The sequence below is a fragment of the Trachemys scripta genome, chromosome 2 (assembly GCF_013100865.1).
Source record: "Trachemys scripta elegans isolate TJP31775 chromosome 2, CAS_Tse_1.0, whole genome shotgun sequence".
Taxonomy (NCBI): domain Eukaryota; kingdom Metazoa; phylum Chordata; order Testudines; family Emydidae; genus Trachemys; species Trachemys scripta.
The window spans coordinates 101474381-101481542 of NC_048299.1; the positions used below are offsets into that span (position 1 = coordinate 101474381).

Here is a 7162-nt window from a genome sequence, read left to right on the forward strand (position 1 = left end):
ATACACTGCATAATGTTGCTCTGCATTATAATACAGTTGCCAAGTTCCTCAGCAGAGTCTACTGTAGTTCAGTAGTGGGTGAAGTGATTGCTGTGCATGGCTGTATTTGTAAAGCACTTTGGTAAGAAAAGTGCTATGTAAACAACACATTTCCAACTATAAACCATAATCTACTTTACTAGTAGTTCTATGAAATGGAGTCCACATTGTATGCAAAACTGTACAATATGGATATGTTTTCATTGCTTCAAAAGCATTATTTGTTTAGGTATAATATTCCCTTACAACTTGGCATTTATAATTTACTTATTACAGAACAGCATCTCTTACACAACTGTCAAAAAAGTGAAAGCTGCTTGGATTATGCATGACTTTGTCTGTACAAATAAATATAAAACAAACAAAGTGTCAAGGAGGAATTTATATCTGCCCTAGGCAGTTACTCCTTATTAGAATTTCTTCAGTTTGGTATCTTACTCTTTGTAACATATTTAATTGTTGGATTCCATTCTAGTTTTTCCAAATAAAGGGCCCATTTACTCAGCCCTTACTCATGTTGAGTACAATACCTTACTATGCAAGTAGCCACACTGAAGTCAATGGGGCAGATTTTAATACCTGTACTCCCACTGGCTTCAAAGGGATTACTTGCACAGTAAGGTGTTACTTATTGTCAGTAAATGTATCAAAATCTCAGTGCGACTAGATATCATGATCACAAAGGTAGTTTTCCCAGGGTGAGGCTCATCCATTGCACTCCAGGTATGCTGACCTCTGTGATTTCCCCAAACGAGGGAAACTCAACTGCATGAAAGAAAGGGGCAGATTTAGGCCCAAAGTAATGATAAAAGGGCTTGATTGTGTGGTCCTACTCACACTGAATAGCACCTTACTGCACGAGTAGTCCTACTGACATCCCGGGCATAGGCACCAACACTCACTGGCAGCCCCGCCGATCAGCTCCTCCTCCTCCCCCCAGAGCATACCACCCACCGGTGATCAGCTGTTCAGCAGCATGCAGGAGGTGCTGCGGGGAGGAGTAGGAGCAGGGGACAGGAAGAGGCGGAGCGAGGGTGGAGCGGGGGAAGAGGGTGAACAGAGTGGGAAGAGGGGGGTGTGGTGCAGGGGTGGGAAGAGGCAGGGTGGGTGTGGGACCTTGAGGGAAGGTGTAGAGAGGGGGCAGGGCCTGGGGGTCAAGCCTTCCCAGGGAAGCCAGAAAGTCAGTGTCTCTGATCAGGGAACTACTCACAGAGCAATACAGAGAGTTTGTTTGCCTCTTCAGGAAAGAACACAGATATTAAGTCTTAGACACTCACAATTGAAACTAGAAATTAGTTTGAACCAAAACCCCAAACCTTTTGAACGTTGAGGGAGATGGGAGACTTGGAATCCACGTTTAGATCTGGATTTCAGTCAACCTCTCTCTTTAGTATGGGCTGAACAAAAACCCTGGACCCAAACACCCATAATGAAGGCTGCGGTGTTGAACATCCAGAAACGGATCCTAACTCTGAGGCTCAAGCCCATCCCTAGTACAGACATGTGTCACTGTAAAATACATTCAGGCTTTACTGTTTTCATGCCACACAATCCTTTGTCTCCAAAACAAGTTAGTTATAATCCATAGGTAGTATTTTCTTCATTCCCTTTGGTTTCATCATTCAAGGTTTGAAAACCAGGAGAGGGACTGGAATATTGTGTACATTATAATATTAGCCCTCTTACTCCAACATGAACACATATTTAGGGCCCCCATCACCACAGCTTCCGAGCACCTCACAAGAATGATAAACTTGTCCGCACATCATCTCTGAAGTCGGAAAGCATTATTGTCTCCATTGTACAGATGAATACACTGAGACAGGCAGAGGAAGGCCTTGTCTATACTGTGGATTTTTTTGCACTGGTAAGACTCCTAGAGTAAGTCACACTAGTGCAAGCCCCACCATATATTGCGATAGCATGTCTGCATTTGCACAGTGTAACTGCAGTGGTGCAAGTTTCCCTAATGTAGACAAAACTCATGTGCTTTGCCCAAGGTTTCACAGGAAGTCTGTGGCAGAACCAGGAATGAATTCAGATCTCCTCAGTCCCAAATCTGGGTCTTAACCTCAGTACATCCCTTCCTCTCTCTCTTGGCATAATGGCCACACATTGCATTTCACTACGCAAAAGTTCATTTAAATTGCCGTATGCTGTGCTTTTACTTTCTCCCCTTGTGGCAAAACTTTTGAAAACCATGATCAATTTTTAAACTTCATTAAAATACACATAGCAAGGAACAGCACCCATCCGTACTATTGTTAGGTTGCAATTTCCAGTACATAAACCACATTTGCAAGTTATAAATTCTTGAAAACCACTATCCAGTACCTGGAGACTTCAAAGAAGAAAGGGCTTGATAACATAGCACAGTGAAAATCAAACAACAGGGCAAAAAAACAGCTGGACAGGTACTGCATTGACCTTGGTGTAACAACAGTTTTTGTTCAGGTGTTGTTATCTTGGCCTCAGACTAAGCCATGGAAGTAACCTCTTGAACTTAAAGCCCTTTTGGCTAGAGAGCTCATCTGATAAAAGTTTAATTGTCTGCATGACAGTGTGTTGGGTCTTTATCACTTCTACACTGTCAGTGTTTAATGTTACATATATCCGAGGGAAGGGTCTATTAAATGTTATTGAGAACTCTAATTTAAAAGAGTCGCCTCTGGTTAACCAAAGGGTAAAACAGAGAGAACCTCCTTAGATTTTACTTCTTTTAGGGGCGGACCCTTGCTATCTGTTTGTACCTAACATACCTCGGCTTTACTTTGGCCAATCATGTTTTGCAACAAGGATTGGATAAATGCAGCAGATGGATCTTAACTTACTGAGGCAATACATTGTTCTTCAGGACGTAACAGTGTAAGCCATGAAAAGACCTTTGCTAATGCTTACGGGACAATCACTTAAGACACCACCATCCCTCAGTCTATTTAGGATGGTAGCTATCTTAGATTCTACTGTGCAGTAACTGCTGGTAAAATGACATTTTGCTAGGAACCACTCTACAGCATAACTAAAGAAATCTCAAAAAAGGTAAAGACAACTACACACTTGTTTGTGTCACTCTGGCACTAAGACAAATCTGCTGGGAAAACTGCTGTATTAATATGTTATTCAGTTCAGATCTCATTTGCTGTAATTTCCCCTCATTGACTCTCACACAGGCTACCTTTATTAGGATTTTCCAATTCTTCCTTTCCCAAGTCTCTGTAACTTAGGCTGAGTTAGTGTTCCCTTATGGCAACAATCTCCCGTCAGTCCAGGTTACATAAAGTGTCCCTTACAATGTGCAAACAAAGTTGTTTTGTGATTTACTGCACCAATATTTCAGACAAGGCTTTGCTTTGTTCTTCCTCCTCTAAAAATATTTGTGCACAAATGTATACACACAGTGACAGGCCACAAAGAAGAGAACAAATAGGCAGTGTTGTTAATCGTCAATCATGTGTGCCGGTGTTGTATGTAAATATTTCCCCAGACCTTTGCTTCAGTAGTCAAATCAGCTGCATACATTTCCTCCTATGCTCTTCTCTTGGCCACCAAAGTGTGATCAGCTATTGGTGCTGGGTCAGATGCTAGGAAACAGGGGCTATGACAGACACTGCTATATTTCCACCAAGAGGAAGAGAAGGGAGGTACTGTCAAATTTTGAATGACCAGATGGAAAAGAGAAACATTTTGATGATCATTATTAGCTGCTGCCATGGACTGTCAAATTCAGTGAGACTATAACAGTTTCCCAATGTGGGACACTTGCCTTCACACCTAGAGAGAAAAGGCAGTTTGCTCACAATGGTTTAGTCACTGAAATGTTAATCAATAGAACTCCTCACTCTTTCTCATTTATTTTCTGTCAGCTCCTGAGCTGCACGTTGTGGGGCAAGGAAGGGAAACCGAACATAGAATGCAGCTGCATGCTATACCACACAGGCTGCCAGCCAGCTCACAAAAGCCTTTTTGTCTGCAAGAGCTGTCTGAAGATGTCAGTTGCTCGTGTCCCAATAGACTACTGTAATAATGCAGCTTGCACTCCGGAATGATAGTGTGGGTTATAAACAAGCCAGCAGAAACTTCCTAGCAAAGATGGGGTAAACCGCCACATTCTTGGGTCAGATCCTCAGCTGATGTAAATAGGTGTAGCTTTATTGATGTCCATAAAGCTTTGCTGATTTACACCAGATGAAGATCTGGCCTATTTATGGTGATGAATTCATTATTGATTTTCATACAGAAAGAAACAAAAAGTACAGAAAGGTAAATGACTTACAGCTTGTATGTTTCCAAATACCACACGCTTCAGGGGATCTCTAACAAAACTCTGCAATTACACAATTTTACAACTTGTCAAAGCTGCAAGACCAGACAACACAAACTCATTCAATATTACAGAGCCATAGCATGTTAGAGTGGGGGTAACAGCAATAAAATAGGAGACGATATATGAATACGTAGTGGAGGGAAGGACTTTCTTTATCTGTATGGAATGTGTGTGCGGGTGCAATGTTGATTGTGACGGCAATGTTAGTTTGCGTGTTTAAGGAGTTGCTTATGACAACTCTGGACAAACATTAGAAAATGTTCCATTTAGATACATTTTTTGGTTTCCTGTTAGTTCTTTTGTATGATCAGACATAGTGGGTTAGATCCTCCTCCCTCCTCCCCCATGACACAAAGGAGCTTGAATGCTGCTGTAACAAGCTATCAGTGAATCCCTTTTCATGTAAGGGAAATCCCCATGTGGCAAAGAGTCAGTGCAATGGCTCTTCTCCACCTTTCTCCTGACCCCCGGAATAGGGCATGTATCAAGAACTTGGCTGCGGAAAGGGAACGTGGCTGAAGCCCTGCTACACTCTGGCAGTCCCCACCTGCTGGGATGGCTTCTTGTTGCAGCCAGTTGTAACTCTGAGCAGCCCTGAGGCTACTGTAAGTTGTGCTGAGACCCAAACTGACCGTTGGTCAGCCACAGGATTGGAAGGATATATAAAGTTGCTATCATGCTATGTTTGTCTCCCTGCTCCCAGCCACAGGTGCTCTGGACACAGAAGTGGGGTGGCCAGGGATTGCCCGTGGTGTGTTGTTGTTGTTGTTGTTTTGTTTTAAAAGAGAGCTTATGTGTTCTTTCTACTTAGTTCTCATTTGACATCATCATCATGTTATCTTTGTGACATCATAATCATATCTACTGCAGGCGACACTGATTGCTCCAAAAAGGCATGATGATGTTACATGGGAATTAGGCAGAAGGAATAGATTATTCCTTAGACAGACATCCTTTTCCCCTGCAAATGTCCTCAATAATAAAGAACAAAGGAAGGAAATGACACAAAATATGATATATAGAAGAAGTATGATTTCCCAAGATAATATTCTTCAAAGTCTTCCATGAAGTGTGAGTGGGCATTATGTTCTGATCTAGGAATTCTAGCACAACAAAACTCCCACTGACGTAAGATTGGGTCATAAGGCATTAATGAATGCATCGCTGTACAATATACAAGGAATTAGAACAGCAAAGACCATGGCTCTCCTGCAGCTGCTCTATATTTGGGATGAAACTTGTGCTTTTTATATATGGGATTTCCTCAATATTTTTTTAGGTCAAACTTAATTGCAGCGCTTTAAAAGGACGGCATTTCAGCTACAAAAGAAACACTTAAAGCTATTTCATGTTAAAATAAGCAGCATTAAAGCAGAGCACCTACTACTGCTGAGCATCTCATAAAGCTTTTATGTAATGCATGAGTATACTAAGCAAGAAGTGTGAATATTTCAAACAAATATGGTGACTTTTAAGTGCAAGAGAAAGCAAAGCACTGCAGAAGGCAATGGAAGAAGGAACTTAAAAGGTCTATGTTAAAATTCCATGTCCTCAGTCTTTTGCAAGATCATCAGAATAGATGAAGTTTCAGACCAAAACTTGGATCTTGGACAGAAGCTGCTTACCTCTTCCACGGATCCAAAGAATCGCTTTTCAGTAAGAAGCCAGGGGAAGCAAACACACCTGACCCTTATCTAACATATGCAAATGTTATATTTCAAAGGCAGAAGTCTAATCTTCACAGTCTTATAGGTAGTTATCGTCATGTGCAAATTCCAGGAACAATTACCAGTTTAGCTAGCTGCTGTAATATCAGCCTAGGAAGATTTAAAGAGCTATTGACACCTAATGAAAGATATTCTATGGTGAAAAAAATCTGTGGTTTTATAGAAAATGCTTTCTGAATTTCTCTAATTCCTTAGTACTGCTTTACAGACAAATGCATAGCAACAGGATCTTTTTTTAAGTTTTCATCTCATTTAATTTGCTCCCCTTCTTAATAAAAAGAGTAATAAGCACTCTTCAAAAGGTTGTATAAACAATTAGTATTATTAATACCTGGCTCTTATATAACAATTTTCACCAGTAGAACTCAAAGTGCTTTACAAAGGTCAGTATCAGAAACAAATTAAGCCTTATGAAATGCCTGTGGGATATAGTAGGTAGGTAATATTATGCCCATTTTATAGACAGGGAAAGTGAGACAGAGAAATTAAGTGACTTGCCCAAGGCCACCACATGTCACTAGCTGGCACAGGATTAAAGCTCAGGAGTTCCTGGCTCTTTCTGCCTTTCATATGTGATTTCAGAGTCACGCAGTTATGACATTTCATTTGATTGCTGCGATATGAAGTCATGAAAGTTGTGACTTTGGCTGGTTCAACTTTCTATATGTAAAAGAGACAAAAAGGTTACCACTTCTACATCATGTTCCAGCCAAGGATCTCAGGACTCGATCCTGCAGAGGGATGAGCAGTCCTAGGTGGTGTTTTGAACCCTCAGCTTCAACTAACATGAATGGGAGTTAAGGGCTTGTTGCACTGTTCAGGAGGCTCTGAGCACCTTGAGCCCTCAGAGAGCATCACAAACAGGAATGAAATCAGGCCATACTTGTGAGGTGGGGAGAGCCTGTGTTACTTCCATTAGTCTATGGAGAAATGGAGTCACAGAGTGATTGAGACCAAAATGCTTCTGTGGTGTCTGAAGTTAGGTACCTATATTCATATTTAGGCACCAGTGGCCTGAGGCTCAGCCGCAGTGAGCACCAGCAACTCTCATGATAGTTAATGGATTTATATC

General features: G+C 41.4%; 1 pseudogene; it reads left to right on the plus strand.

Moving 5' to 3' along the window:
* The first annotated feature begins 700 nt into the window (after nucleotides 1-700).
* On the plus strand, nucleotides 701-805 carry LOC117873982 (annotated as a pseudogene).
* Nucleotides 806-7162: the final 6357 nt, after the last annotated feature.